The sequence below is a fragment of the Bidens hawaiensis genome, unplaced genomic scaffold, assembly GCF_021521415.1.
Source record: "Bidens hawaiensis isolate Kalapana, Puna unplaced genomic scaffold, B.hawaiensis_p1.1 tig00004682_1, whole genome shotgun sequence".
Lineage (NCBI taxonomy): Eukaryota > Viridiplantae > Streptophyta > Magnoliopsida > Asterales > Asteraceae > Bidens > Bidens hawaiensis.
This window is the reverse complement of record NW_027491286.1, coordinates 370,882-384,894: the sequence shown is the minus strand read 5'-3', so window position 1 is coordinate 384,894 and position 14,013 is coordinate 370,882. Positions and strand designations below refer to the sequence as shown.

Here is a 14,013-nt window from a genome sequence, read left to right as displayed (position 1 = left end):
TATGATACAAATATATAGATCATGATAAAATACACTATATGAAATTAAAGATTTGGTCAAAAATTAGAGGCATTATTATCTTGTTAAGAGGAGGGAATGTTGACGAAAATTTTAGATAAAGCTAATAAAATATACAGTGGTGTTTTAAATTCAAATTAATTGTTAAACTAATCTAAAGGTTGAAAGTGTTTAATCTCTAATTTAAATATGGGATAATAATATGGCCATCTTCTTTTAAAATTCAAATTACAATCAGCAGACTTTACGTCTTCATCTCCAACGAGGATTCTTGAGTTATCTTAATCCAAAGCTAACTACTACCCGAAACTTATAGGCTTCATCACTCATATAAATATCATACCTCGATTTCCCTTCGTGGAAAACCCAAAGTCGTTGTTTTTCTCTGCCGAATTCACCACCATCAACAACCCCCGTTTTCTTCCGAGTTAAACCGCCACCGCAACCACTAACTGGTGTTGCCAAAGAAACCCATCACACTACCACCCTAATCTAGTCTCGCAACGAAGATCGTCCGCCGCGGTGCCACCAAGTGCCGCTGCAAATCACACGAATCCGGCGTCGTAGTCAGTTTTTCGGTTCGCGTTTAGGTAACGTTCAAAATCTTCCTGATCTCTTGATACAAATTAGTTCTTTGTTCTATTGGTTAAAGTCTTATTTCGATGTTAATTGTGTTACGCCATGCTTGTGGCGACGCAGTTCCGGTGTTGATTCAGTTGCTCGCTACGCCACCCTAACTTCCAGTTGATTCCGTTCAGCTACTAGGTAACAGTATGCTCTCCGTTAATTGTTCGTTCAGTTAAATATGGTTCTTAAATTTCGATTGTTCCGACGACTAAACCGAAATCTGGATATGGGGTTACGAAGAAATATATGTGCATGTACTAATAATATCAAAAGATTAATAAATCGATTTACTTTTTCTTCTGTTTATAAATCTTGTCTCCAAAAATCTACTATATTTGCATGATTTATAATGTGTGTAATTAAATATTTAAAATATAGTATTGTTTCTTGTATGTAGTATGAGTTAATAATAATAATAATAATGATGATGAAGTTATGAGAAGGTTTTCTAAAATTCCTTTCAAATTAATTTTAGTTATTCTATGTGAAGGACGTAAAAGGTGTTTTGAGAATTCTAACTAACGAAAAGAGATGTGTAAAAGTATAAAAGTCTTCGTCGTCGGAACCAACAAGTGAACTTAACAATTTAGCACACCTAAGAAAATTGTTTGAAATAAATAAAATGTAGGTGTTAGTACGAATTAAAGCGACTCGACTTTACTCGCTTGCTCAACGACTAGTAAGGTACGGATTCTGTTTTTCTTCACTCATAGTATTGGTTCTAGTCCATTTTATATTCGATGTCCGTCACTTCGTAGTGCGGATTTAGCACACCTAAGAAAATTGTTTGAAATAAATAAAATGTAGGTGTTAGTACGAATTAAAGCGACTCGACTTTACTCGCTTGCTCAACGACTAGTAAGGTACGGATTCTGTTTTTCTTCACTCATAGTATTGGTTCTAGTCCATTTTATATTCGATGTCCGTCACTTCGTAGTGCGGATTTTTGTTATCTAGTTCGGTTTATTCGTATGATATGGTTATATTAATTTTATAGCATGCAATAGGTTATATATATTTTGAATTCATTATTGCATGTTCCTGTTTAAATATCTTTTAGTTATACGACTTTAGTTCAGTACTTTGTTACCCGAGCATTTCTGACTTGTCGTTGGGGCGTTAACGACATGGCACTTATCGTGACAGTGCGTAATCAAAGTTCACGGCGTCTCTGAAAGTACTCATGTAGTACCTTGGCCATTTAGAGGCGTATAGATCGATCTTAGCTCCGACTCCTGACTCCTGACTTCTGTTTGAGATGGAACAATGTGTGCACGCCACCCACACCGTCTCCTGGTGCATGGACTAGCTAGCTGTGTAACCCTCTGTTTAGGCTCTGGGTGCTTCCGTATTACACGACCTATTTATTTTAACATCATCGTCGTGTATTTTAGTAATTATATTTTGTTTCGCTATATTTCTGGTCCGTTTTGATATGTGTATATGCATTTGATTAAATTTGAGTACATTCAGATTACGTCCCGATCGTGTATCGGATTATGTTTCGCATTTAATTATAGTTCGGTCTAAAACGTGGTTTTATATCCGCAATAGTTTCAGTTTTATTTCAGTATGTGTTTTGTCTTATGTATGCCTTTACCTGTACTATTGTTCTTTCCGTTACTGGGCAATTTTTGGCTCAGCCGTATTTTCTTGTTTGTGTCTGTCTTATTTGCTATCAGGTAATTCGGGAAATCGGGGAGATCAGTGATGAGAGTAAAATGAAGCTCAAGAATAAGGACTTGATTTAATTTTCTTTTATTTAAGCATTTAATAAATTTGACTTAGAATTTCTTTCAGTGTTTTTAACTCTTTTGGTTGCCATGGGATTCTTTTCATTTCATTTAAATGGTTTTTGTTTGGTCTATGATATCTGTAATAGTGACACGTTAGCCTGCTCCGGGTTGGGGTGTTACAGTCCAAATTTCCCCTTGCCATGTATTCATAAACAAGAAGCCTGTTCCTGTCTTCACAACAATAACCGACCAACTTCACAAGGTGTGGATGCCTCAATTGCCCCAAAAAAGTAACTTCAGCCTATAATAATCATTAAAAGATATTATATTAAAAAAAGATTTCCATAAAACAATGAAATTTAATTTAACTATAAAGATTTGCCACTTACCAGCCATTCCTTGTGACCTTGACCACCATCCATATCCAACAACTTAACCGCAACAGGTTGAGCCTCTAGCCCGGGCCTAAGCTTATCGTCAATGAACCCTTTATGAACCGTTCCAAACCCGCCTTCACCAAGGTAGTTACTAGATGCAAAATCATGTGTAATCATAGAAAGTTGATCAAAAGTGAATTCATGAACATCCCATCCAACAATCGAATTCGAAAGACCATTAATCATCGAAAGTGAAGTGCTAACATCGTTTGTCGATAACCGCTGTGACGAACCGGGTTTAGAAACAGGGATTTCAGGGTCAATGGTTGGCTTCATGAAACATGAAAACAAAATGGTTTTCAAGGTGTTGGGAGCCATGGGTTAGGAAGCTTAGCACTTGGGTTGACTTGACTATATATACATGTGAAAGTGTTGTGAAATGTGACAAATCTTTTTTTCTGGCAGAGTTTAGATTAAAAATCCACAGTAAGGTACAACTCTTGTAGCGTAATGTGCAAGCTTCCAAGGAGGTGTTGAAAATTTTTATGTGAGAAGAGTGTGTATAAATAGTATGCGTCTAGAAGATGGAGAAATTGAAGGAGTCCTTTACATTTTTAAATATCTATATTTTTCACCAAACCCTCCGACCATTATGTGTATAAGTTAGACAATTTGGAATAATAGGTTTAAATTATTCATTAAAAATATTTAATTTTAGTCTTGAATAATTAAGTAATTTGGATAATCATCTCTAAGATAAACTATTATTGAATATAAATAAAATTAACAGACAAGTAGGCTTAGTAAGCCCTTTTCTAACACGTTATATGATTATTGGCATATTTTTGTTTTGTTTATATCATACTTTCAAGTAGGTTAACCGAATTAATAAAGCCATATTTTCAATAAGTGAATTAACCAAACCGTTATACCAAATGAATCAATTATAAAATCCAAAAACTGAAAGATCAGTTGTAAGTTCAAGTTTAGCATATAACCAATCTGAGCTAGACCTATACGACTAACGGTGCAGTACACCACTTGCTAGCGGCTTGGGACTTTGCTTGGGAAGTTTGGTCTCAATTCTCAAATCAGTCTATGGTGAAATCTCTATATTACACCTCCTCATATGTTGCATGGTTACTAAAAATGTTGGCGATCCCAAATGGATGTTAAAACCCGCTCCTCACAAGAAAAGTATTATGAGCAATTCTCTTGGCCTCATGTTGGTCCTTATGGCATGTAATAAACGACAAGCTATTCTCTAACAAGCCTACAACATTCTTAAAAATTGTAGAAGAGATAAAGCTAACACACTCTTTGGCTAATCTAATGATTTAAAGTTATAACTTAGAAATTAGAATATTGTGGGTGGGCTCGGACTTGATTGTGACAACCTGTACAGGAGCTATTAAAAAATTAAAATAACAAAAATAGTGTAACTTCATGGTCAACTAACTTTGCTTATCAGGGGATATATATGGGCCTCGCTTACACGTGTAATATTGGAAACTAGTTCTTCTACCCGGCACAAACTCTAGCGTTGAAACTCATGCGTTGGTAAAACTTGAGCGTTACGATGATAAGTCGATGCAAATTCGGTTAGTATTAGTTATGTTATTAGGGTATAGACATCGTTTGTAAAGTTTGAGCGTTAAAGCCCAAAAAATTATTTCGTCAATTTAACTTATAAAAATATTAACATATAAAAACACAAAATATTTAACACGATGCTTATTTGGTCGGCAAACCCAGGCGGTGAAAAATACAAGCGCTGTCTGTCTCGGTCAGTGGGGCAGTAATTCGACAATAATTTAGTCGGTTTTGATTACGCTCGTTACAGTACTGGAGCCAAAAAATGGAAAGAATAATATATATAAATATGAAGGTGAACTGATGGCCAGGGGGTGTCAGACGGTAAACTTGACCATTGGTAAAACCCGAACGTTGTCAGTCACAGGCGTTAAAGAGGCGAGTCTACTCGAATTGGCTGGTTTCCGCTAGCTTCGTTATGATGCCGAAACTAAAAAAAAATGGCATTTAGTCGGTTTCCCTTATATTCGTTATGATAACTAAACTATATAAAACAAAATAAAAATTACGAACTAATACGGTGCCGCAAAGTGGCCCAATAGGGCACTTGCGACACCAAAGTTCTATTTTATATATATTAGTATTAGTAATAGTAATATGTGCTGCATATTTTGTTTTTCACAGTAAATAAACTTTTCCTTGGAATTTTTTTTCAAGAGTCGTTACATTTTGTTTGTATTATTAGAATTTAGAAAGCCAAGGACTTGCCGCGTAATAACCACTACGTACCAAATGTTAACGTGTCTATGAATAAATACATTTGCTATATATATACTATGTTTTATTGAGTAGTATTTTACTACAACATTTGCTAAAAGGATAAAACATTTTACCGACAATAACAGCATGGGCTGTCACGAGTCAGTGTCGATTTCCAATATATTTTTATCCTTTGAGTAAATATCCTAAAAGGGGTTCTTCCCAGTGGCGGACCCAGGATTTTTTGTCAATGGGGTCCCAATTTTTCCTGTTTACAAAATTTTTAGGTCGGTCGTTATTCGGGTCGAGTCGAGAGGAGGAACATAATAAAACACGAAAATATGGTGTCATCGGATGCGAGTAAGTAGAAAGAATATAGATTAGAAACTAGATAGAACATACACTTTTAATTCATTTTTATTCATACCCGAAAAACATAAGCGTAAGCTATATATATATGGTCTTACATGAATAAGCAAGACATGAAAAACTAACTCTTACACAAATAAATGATTAATTATACTATACATACACAAGATAAATAATTTAAGTATATGTAAAACTCATGTTGTCATTATATATGTTGCATGGTGATAATGGTTATATGAGATAAACTAAAGTGATAATGGTTATATGGGATAAACTAAAGAAAAAACACAAATTACCTAACTAAATAACTAATATTGACTAGAATATTAAAAAAACAACAAAAACTGGGTATGGTGAGTCTTGAACCTGCAACCTCTCGAAGAAAATACAAGAGACTTTCCACTAGACTAGTTCAGCCTTAATAGTATGGGTTCCAAGTATTAATTTTTATGGGGTTCTTACAAAATTTAATATATCGTCTCTAAGTAATTTTTGAAAAACATTGGTGTCCCGGGACCCCGATGGAAACTATGTGGGTCTGTGACATCTGCCCCGATCCGACCCGACCCAGGTACCCGTTTCTCTGGCCCGATCTCTTTCTTTTATGATTTAATATTTATTTATACTTATATTTTACTTTTAATAATAATAATATATTTTCCTTCCCGCCTCTTTCTCTCTCTTTCTTTCCGCCGTCCCGTCCCTCTCCTTCTCTCTTTCCGCCTTCTTTTCCCTTTTGTCGCCGTCCCGCCCTTAAGCCTTGTTTCCCTCTTTTTCTTCTAACTCTTTGCTTGTCCTTTGTTCCTTCCCGCCTAAGGTTGTCTGCGCAGCTCCACGCGCCAGACCCCTTACAAGGAATCCTGCGTGAAGACCACCTGTTTCAGCGATACGCGAGACGAACTCTTCTCGCAGCGCGCTAAGAATTGTAATTCTTCTCGCAGCACGCTAAGAACGGTAGTTCTTCCCGCGACGCGCTAAGGATTTGTAGTTCTTCTCGCAGCGCGCTAAGAATCGTAGTTCATCCCTCGACGCGCGAAGAATTATAGTTCTTCCCGCGGCGCGCTAGGAATTCTAGTTCCTCCCGCGGCGCGCTAAGAAATGTGATTCTTCCCGCGGCGCGCTTAGAAATGTAGTTCTTTCCGCGACGCGTTAAGGTTGGTTCTGTCTGCCTTCGCGCTCGCGCTCTCTTGACCTTTTGTGTCTGCCTTCGCGCCTTAGCCTTCTCGCGCTGAACCCTTTGAGTTTCTTCTGTTGAATCTAGCCGTTTACTTTTGTGTTGTCTTATCTTTTGAGCTGTTGACCTAATCTGCTTTATGTCTGAAAAGTTACTTTCGGCGCAGCATGCGCGCCAACCCCATTGGTTGGCAGATAAAGTGACTGACATAATCTTTTGAGATCTGCTTTTTCCATGCTTGACCAGTACCTTTTTCTGAACCGCTCATGCCTTTTTACTGTTCCCTGACAGCTTTATCTTGCCCCCTGCAGCTGCCATATCTTTCCATATCTTTTGCTTTTGGAATCTTTTGCTTTTTGAGATCTTTTTCCCCTTTTCTAGGGATTATGTCTCCTAGGGTTTTCCTATAAATAATAATAATATTTTCATAACACTACACACACAAAACACTTAATCTCTCCTGTTCTCTTGCCCCTTGCTCTCTGCCGCCTCCCTCTCTGTCTCCGTCTTCCTCCCTGTTCTGTCCTGCTCTTCCGGTAATATATATATTATATATAATAATTTACTTATTAATTATGCTAACTTATAATCAAGACTTAAAACAAATCATTAAAACAATAATCTTGTTTATAGGTTAACTTGTGCTTGTTTAAAGTTGGTTCTTGCTTTATCTTACACCGCATCGTTTATCATGTGAGTAATCTCGTACCTAATCCCTTTTTATTTTTAATGTTTTGGGATGTTCATGTGTTCGTACAAACTTGAGTCTTAAACTTGTTTATGAACTTTAGTCGCGCAGTATCCCATGTGTTGAGGAAGTTTACTTGGCTGTTTATTTGTATGTGTGTATCATTAACCGCTTTGTTCGGCCTATTCCGAAGTTTTCATGGATCCATTAGATGAACACGGGAGACCTATCGTTTACGGTTTTCTTTGTTTACACTTGCACAGATGTTTTCTCGTTTTTGTGCTCAATTGGGAGCACGGATTGAACTATGAACTATGAGCTATGATCTATCTAGGCTTGATCACAATCTGATTGCACCCTTGTTAAACACCAGACATACACGTGTTGCGCGCAGATTTATGATTATCTATGTATTGTATTAAACTTGATTTCTCACCAACACGCAAGTGTTTGACGTTTATTTTAACACATGTTCAGGTTTGCAGTAGCTGTTTTGGAGCTTGTGGACACATAGGAAGTTTTCTTTATTTTGGACCTAGATTAAAATGTATCAAGACAAGTTATTTGTTGTTCTAATATTTTGCCTTATAATATATTGATTTATGATGATTTATGTTATCTTGTGTTTACCCTGCGCGTGCGCGAATGAATGTATTTATTAAATATTGACACCCAATAGTGTCACGAGTAATGAAACAATATGTGGCGCCCCGATGTATAATCCGCCTTTGGTCGGGGTGTTACAGATTGGTATCAGAGCTCGTTGACTTTAGGATAGGTGGTTAGACGTAACGGCCTAGAATACCTAAGAGTCCCTTCTCGCGCATGAGAGAAATCTCATGTTTGCGCGCTTATTGTTAATTACTCGTTATTTATGAATATGCTCGCGCTTGCGCAGTATATGATTTTATGTTTTATTTCGCGATATTTCGATTTTTGTTGAATTTCGATTTTTATTGATTTTCTTACATATCCGTTTGTTGGGTTTGAAAATCCGAAAAGTCATGGTGATACATGAATAGTTGATTTTCAATTTCCATTTACGATTATGTTCTGAGGTTAGAGACTTGAAAAGTCATGGTGATGCATGAATTGTCAACCTCCAATACTCATTTTCTTGTGTATTTTATATTGAAGATTGAAAAGTCATGGTGATACATGAATCGTCAATCTCCAATACTCGTTTGCTCGTATATTTTAAATTGGGAATTCGGAAAGTCATGGTGATACATGAATTGTCGATTCTTGATTCGAATTTGTTACCTTTATTAAGTCTGCATTTAGGGTCATTTATTTTACTTTAACTTTTGACAGTAACTGACTCCGCGAAACCAAGCTTTATAAGATTAAAACTTTGCGCTAAAATCAAGATATTAACTAAAATTAAAACTTTTATAGAATGCCTCCGCTATCTCGCCGATTTCAGAGAAGAGAAGCCTCGCGCAGACGCTCGCAGCAACGTTCCCAGGAAATGGCCGCCGCAATAGCCCAAGCTTTGAGCCAAAACAATACCAACACCTCTGGTTACAACATTAAGTCCTTTAACGCGGGTAACCCTCCAAAGTTCACAGGTCTTGAAGGAGCCACCGTGATGCTCCAGTGGCTTGAGAAAATAGAAAACACTTTCCTCCACACCCAATGCCCCTCAGACAGACGAACCCTGTATGCTTCCAGTGTCCTGGAATCTAGAGCGCTTACTTGGTGGAATGGAGTAGCTCATGCGCGTGGCGCAGAAACTGCTTCTAGCATGCCCTGGGAGGAATTCAAAGAAATTCTGACGCGAGAATTCTGCCCTCCCAACGAAGTTAAGCGCCTGGAGGAGGAATTTTGGAATCTTAAGCAATACAGCGGTGAAGCGCGCGAGTACGCGACGCGCTTCCATGAACTAAGCCTGCTTGTCCCTCACCTTGTTACCCCTTCCCGCCGAGCCATAGAGAAATTCCTTGGGGGTCTCCCCATGGAAATTCAAGATTCTGTATGGGCCAGAAACCCAGTAACCCTCTCTGACGCCATTGAGTTGGCCGCTGTGCTCAGCGACAACCATGTCAGAGCAGGAACCCTGTTCCTGCGGGGAGCTGAGAAGACCAAACTCACCAAGACTGCCCCTGAACCAACAGAAACCAAACCTGAGCCCTCAAACCGTAACAACCTCAAGCGCAGGCGCAAGGCCTATGCGCTTACCAACCCGCCCATTGTCCAGCAACCCATTTATCAACCTCCAGTTTACGCGCCTAACCCACTGTCAACCTACCCAACACCTCCTGTAGTCCACAACTATGCCTTAACCAATCCCGCACTCCCTGCCCCGCCACCTAAGAAACCTTATACAGGAAATCAACCCTTTTGCCCAACCTGTAGATTTCACCACCCAACCCAAACCCCGTGTCGACTTTGTAACCGATGTGGCCGTACTGGTCACACTGCTGAGAACTGTAGAGTCCTTCCCGCCAATCCAATTACGCCAACACCACCAGTCTACCCGCAGAACCCACAACCAACCTACCAAAACCCACGACCCAGATCGTGCTTTAACTGCGGTGATCCCAGTCATTTCCGGAACGCGTGCCCGAGACTACAAGTGCAAATCACACAAGCGAATCCGGTGAACCAGATTTCGAACCAAGTAACGCGTGGACGAGCTTTTAACATAACCGCGCACCAAGCGCAAGCGAATAATGACGTAGTTAATGGTACATTTTTGCTTAACGGATTTTATGCTTCTGTACTTTTTGATACTGGCGCCGATCGAAGTTTTATCTCTCGCGCCTTCGAGCAGAAGCTTGCGCGACCGCGCGATAACTTAAAAGAAGATTTTTCAGTTGAATTGGCTAATGGCGAAACTGTTTTAATTAACTCTGTGATTAAAGATTGCACGCTTAACCTTAACGAAAACGATTTTCTGATTGACCTCATCCCCATGCCTCTTGGAAGCTTTGATGTTATCATTGGTATGGACTGGCTTACGCATAATCGCGCCGAAGTTATTTGCGCCAAGAAGATGATTCGCATTCCTCGAGAGAACGGTGATCTTCACATCTACGGCGAAAAACCCTCCAGTGGTCTTAAGCTTATGTCTTGCGCCGAAGCCCGAAGGCTCATGCGGAAGAAGTGTATTGCATTTCTAGCCCATGTGGTTAAACCTGCTGAAGAGAAGAAGCTTCGCGATATCCCTATTGTGCGTGATTTCCCTGAAGTTTTTCCTGATGATCTTCCTGGTATTCCTCCCGCTCGTGAAGTCGAGTTTCGTATTGATCTTGTCCCTGGTGCTTCCCCCGTAGCTAAATCTCCTTACCGTCTTGCACCCGCTGAGAAGCAAGAATTGGCAAGCCAACTTCAAGAGTTGACTGCTAAAGGATTCATTCGCCCTAGCTCTTCGCCCTGGGGTGCTCCGGTGTTGTTCGTTAAAAAGAAAGATGGATCGTTTCGCATGTGTATTGATTACCGCGAGTTGAACAAACTCACCATTAAAAACCGGTATCCCTTACCGCGTATTGACGACCTCTTTGATCAACTCCAAGGTGCCTCTTGTTTCTCGAAGATTGATCTCCGCTCTGGCTATCACCAGTTGCGCATCCGCGATGAAGATGTTCCGAAGACTGCTTTTCGAACTCGTTATGGCCATTTTGAATTCTTGGTCATGTCCTTCGGTTTAACCAACGCACCCGCCGTTTTCATGGATCTAATGAACCGGGTGTGTAGGCCTTTCTTGGATAAATTCGTGATTGTGTTTATCGATGATGTTCTGGTGTATTCTAAGACCAAGGCCGAGCACGAGCAACATCTTCGGTTGGTGTTGCAAAAGCTTAGAGCTGAGCAACTCTATGCTAAGCTTTCCAAGTGTGAATTCTGGTCTGATGAAGTACAGTTTCTTGGTCATGTTGTAAACAAGATGGGTATTCATGTCGACCCATCCAAGATTGAAGCAATCAAGAACTGGATTACGCCATCCTCTCCTTCTGAGATCCGTTCCTTTCTGGGCTTAGCTGGTTATTACCGGCGCTTCATTTCGAACTTCTCGAAGATCGCTTTGCCTTTAACAGCTCTAACGCACAAAGGTAAACCGTATATTTGGGGCTCGAAGCAAGAAGAAGCCTTTCTAACGCTCAAGCGTTTGTTGTGTGAAGCTCCTGTTCTTGCGCTACCTGAGGGTAATGATGATTTTGTCGTGTATTGCGATGCATCCAACCAAGGTCTCGGTTGTGTTCTTATGCAACGAGGCAAGGTTATCGCTTACGCATCAAGGCAACTTAAGGTTCATGAAAAGAATTATACAACTCACGACCTCGAACTTGGTGCAGTTGTTTTTGCCTTGAAGATCTGGAGACACTACCTTTATGGTACTAAGTGTATCCTCTACACTGACCATAAAAGCCTTCAGCATATCTTTGATCAGAAGGAACTTAACATGAGACAACGCCGATGGAACGAACTCATCAGCGATTACGATTGTGAGATCCGGTATCATCCTGGTAAGGCTAATGTGGTAGCCGATGCGCTCAGCCGAAAACCCTGCCAGCTTAACTGTATTTTGCCGCGCACGCATCTTCACTTTGCGCCGATTCAAAGCAACCTTGAATCGCGTATTCGTGACGCGCAGCGCGCATCCATCAGTAATGGTAACCTTCGCGCCGAGTTAGCGTGTGGCGCGGAAGCGCATTTTGTGCCTAATCTGGGTGGAATTCTCTGCTATCTCAATCGCATCTGGATTCCCTTTGATGAGAATCTTCGCGCTGATATCCTGAGTGAAGCGCACAAATCTCGGTATTCTATTCATCCTGGCGCTGATAAGATGTACAAGGATTTGCGCATAACTTATTGGTGGCCCGGTATGAAGAAGGATATTGCTGTGTTCGTAGCTAGATGTCTGACTTGTTCTAAAGTGAAAGCTGAACACCAACGCCCATCTGGTTTGCTCGAACAACCAGAAATTCCTACGTGGAAATGGGAATGTGTAGCAATGGACTTTATTACCAAGTTACCTTTGACAACAAGCAAACATGATAGCATTTGGGTAATAGTGGATCGTTTGACTAAGTCTGCTCACTTTCTGCCCATTCGTGAAAACTACCGTGTTGAGCAACTCGCGCAGCTTTATGTCAAGGAAATTGTCTGCCGCCATGGTACTCCTTTGAGCATCATATCCGATCGCGATGGCCGTTTTATATCTCGCTTTTGGAAATCTCTCCAATCTGCGCTAGGAACTCGCTTGGACATGAGTACGGCATATCATCCTCAGACTGACGGTCAGTCTGAGCGAACTATTCAGACTCTTGAGGATATGCTCCGATCTAGTGTTCTTGATTTTGGAGGTAATTGGGATTCGCACCTGCCTTTGATCGAGTTCTATTATAATAACAGCTATCATTCCAGTATCGGTATGGCCCCATTTGAAGCACTTTACGGTCGTAAGTGCCGCTCCCCGATTTGTTGGAGCGAAGTGGGTGAAACTCAAATCACAGGACCCGAACTTGTTCAAGAGACAACCGATAAAATCGCCAAGATCCGTGATCATCTGCTGACTGCCAGAAGCCGACAGAAGAGTTACGCAGATCGTAGGCGGAAGCCTCTCGAATTTCAAGTTGGTGATCTTGTTCTCCTCAAAGTGTCGCCCTGGAAGGGTGTTGTCCGCTTTGGGAAGAAAGGTAAGCTTGCTCCTCGTTATGTTGGTCCATTCAAGATTCTCGCGCGAGTGGGAAAAGTTGCCTACAGACTTGACCTGCCGCCCGCGCTCAGTAATGTGCATCCAACGTTCCATGTATCCAATCTCAAGAAGTGTTTAGCTAACGAGAACCTTCACATCCCACTTGATGAAGTTCAAGTTGATGAAACTATGCATTTCGTTGAGAAGCCTGTTGAGATTATGGATCGCGAGGTAAAGCAAACCAAGCGCAGTCGTATCCCTATCGTGAAAGTTCGCTGGGAGTCCAAGCGCGGAGCCGAGTTTACATGGGAAAGGGAAGATCAAATGAAGATCAAGTACCCGCACCTGTTCTCTGCGCAACCTACTTCGAGATAAATTTCGGGACGAAATTTCTTAAAGTAGGGGAGACTGTGACATCTGCCCCGATCCGACCCGACCCAGGTACCCGTTTCTCTGGCCCGATCTCTTTCTTTTATGATTTAATATTTATTTATACTTATATTTTACTTTTAATAATAATAATATATTTTCCTTCCCGCCTCTTTCTCTCTCTTTCTTTCCGCCGTCCCGTCCCTCTCCTTCTCTCTTTCCGCCTTCTTTTCCCTTTTGTCGCCGTCCCGCCCTTAAGCCTTGTTTCCCTCTTTTTCTTCTAACTCTTTGCTTGTCCTTTGTTCCTTCCCGCCTAAGGTTGTCTGCGCAGCTCCACGCGCCAGACCCCTTACAAGGAATCCTGCGTGAAGACCACCTGTTTCAGCGATACGCGAGACGAACTCTTCTCGCAGCGCGCTAAGAATTGTAATTCTTCTCGCAGCGCGCTAAGAACGGTAGTTCTTCCCGCGACGCGCTAAGGATTTGTAGTTCTTCTCGCAGCGCGCTAAGAATCGTAGTTCATCCCTCGACGCGCGAAGAATTATAGTTCTTCCCGCGGCGCGCTAGGAATTCTAGTTCCTCCCGCGGCGCGCTAAGAAATGTGATTCTTCCCGCGGCGCGCTTAGAAATGTAGTTCTTTCCGCGACGCGTTAAGGTTGGTTCTGTCTGCCTTCGCGCTCGCGCTCTCTTGACCTTTTGTGTCTGCCTTCGCGCCTTAGCCT

The 14,013-nt window shown here is 41.0% G+C and overlaps 1 pseudogene across 1 annotated transcript; it reads right to left on the bottom strand.

The window, feature by feature from the left end:
• Window positions 1-294: 294 nt before the first annotated feature.
• Window positions 295-3,136, bottom strand: LOC143627456 (EPD1-interacting receptor-like cytoplasmic serine/threonine-protein kinase pseudogene; annotated as a pseudogene). Its single transcript, XR_013152598.1, has 3 exons — window positions 2,771-3,136; window positions 2,562-2,682; window positions 295-470 (listed from the first exon to the last, which is right to left on the bottom strand). The product of XR_013152598.1 is annotated as an EPD1-interacting receptor-like cytoplasmic serine/threonine-protein kinase pseudogene (transcript).
• Window positions 3,137-14,013: the final 10,877 nt, after the last annotated feature.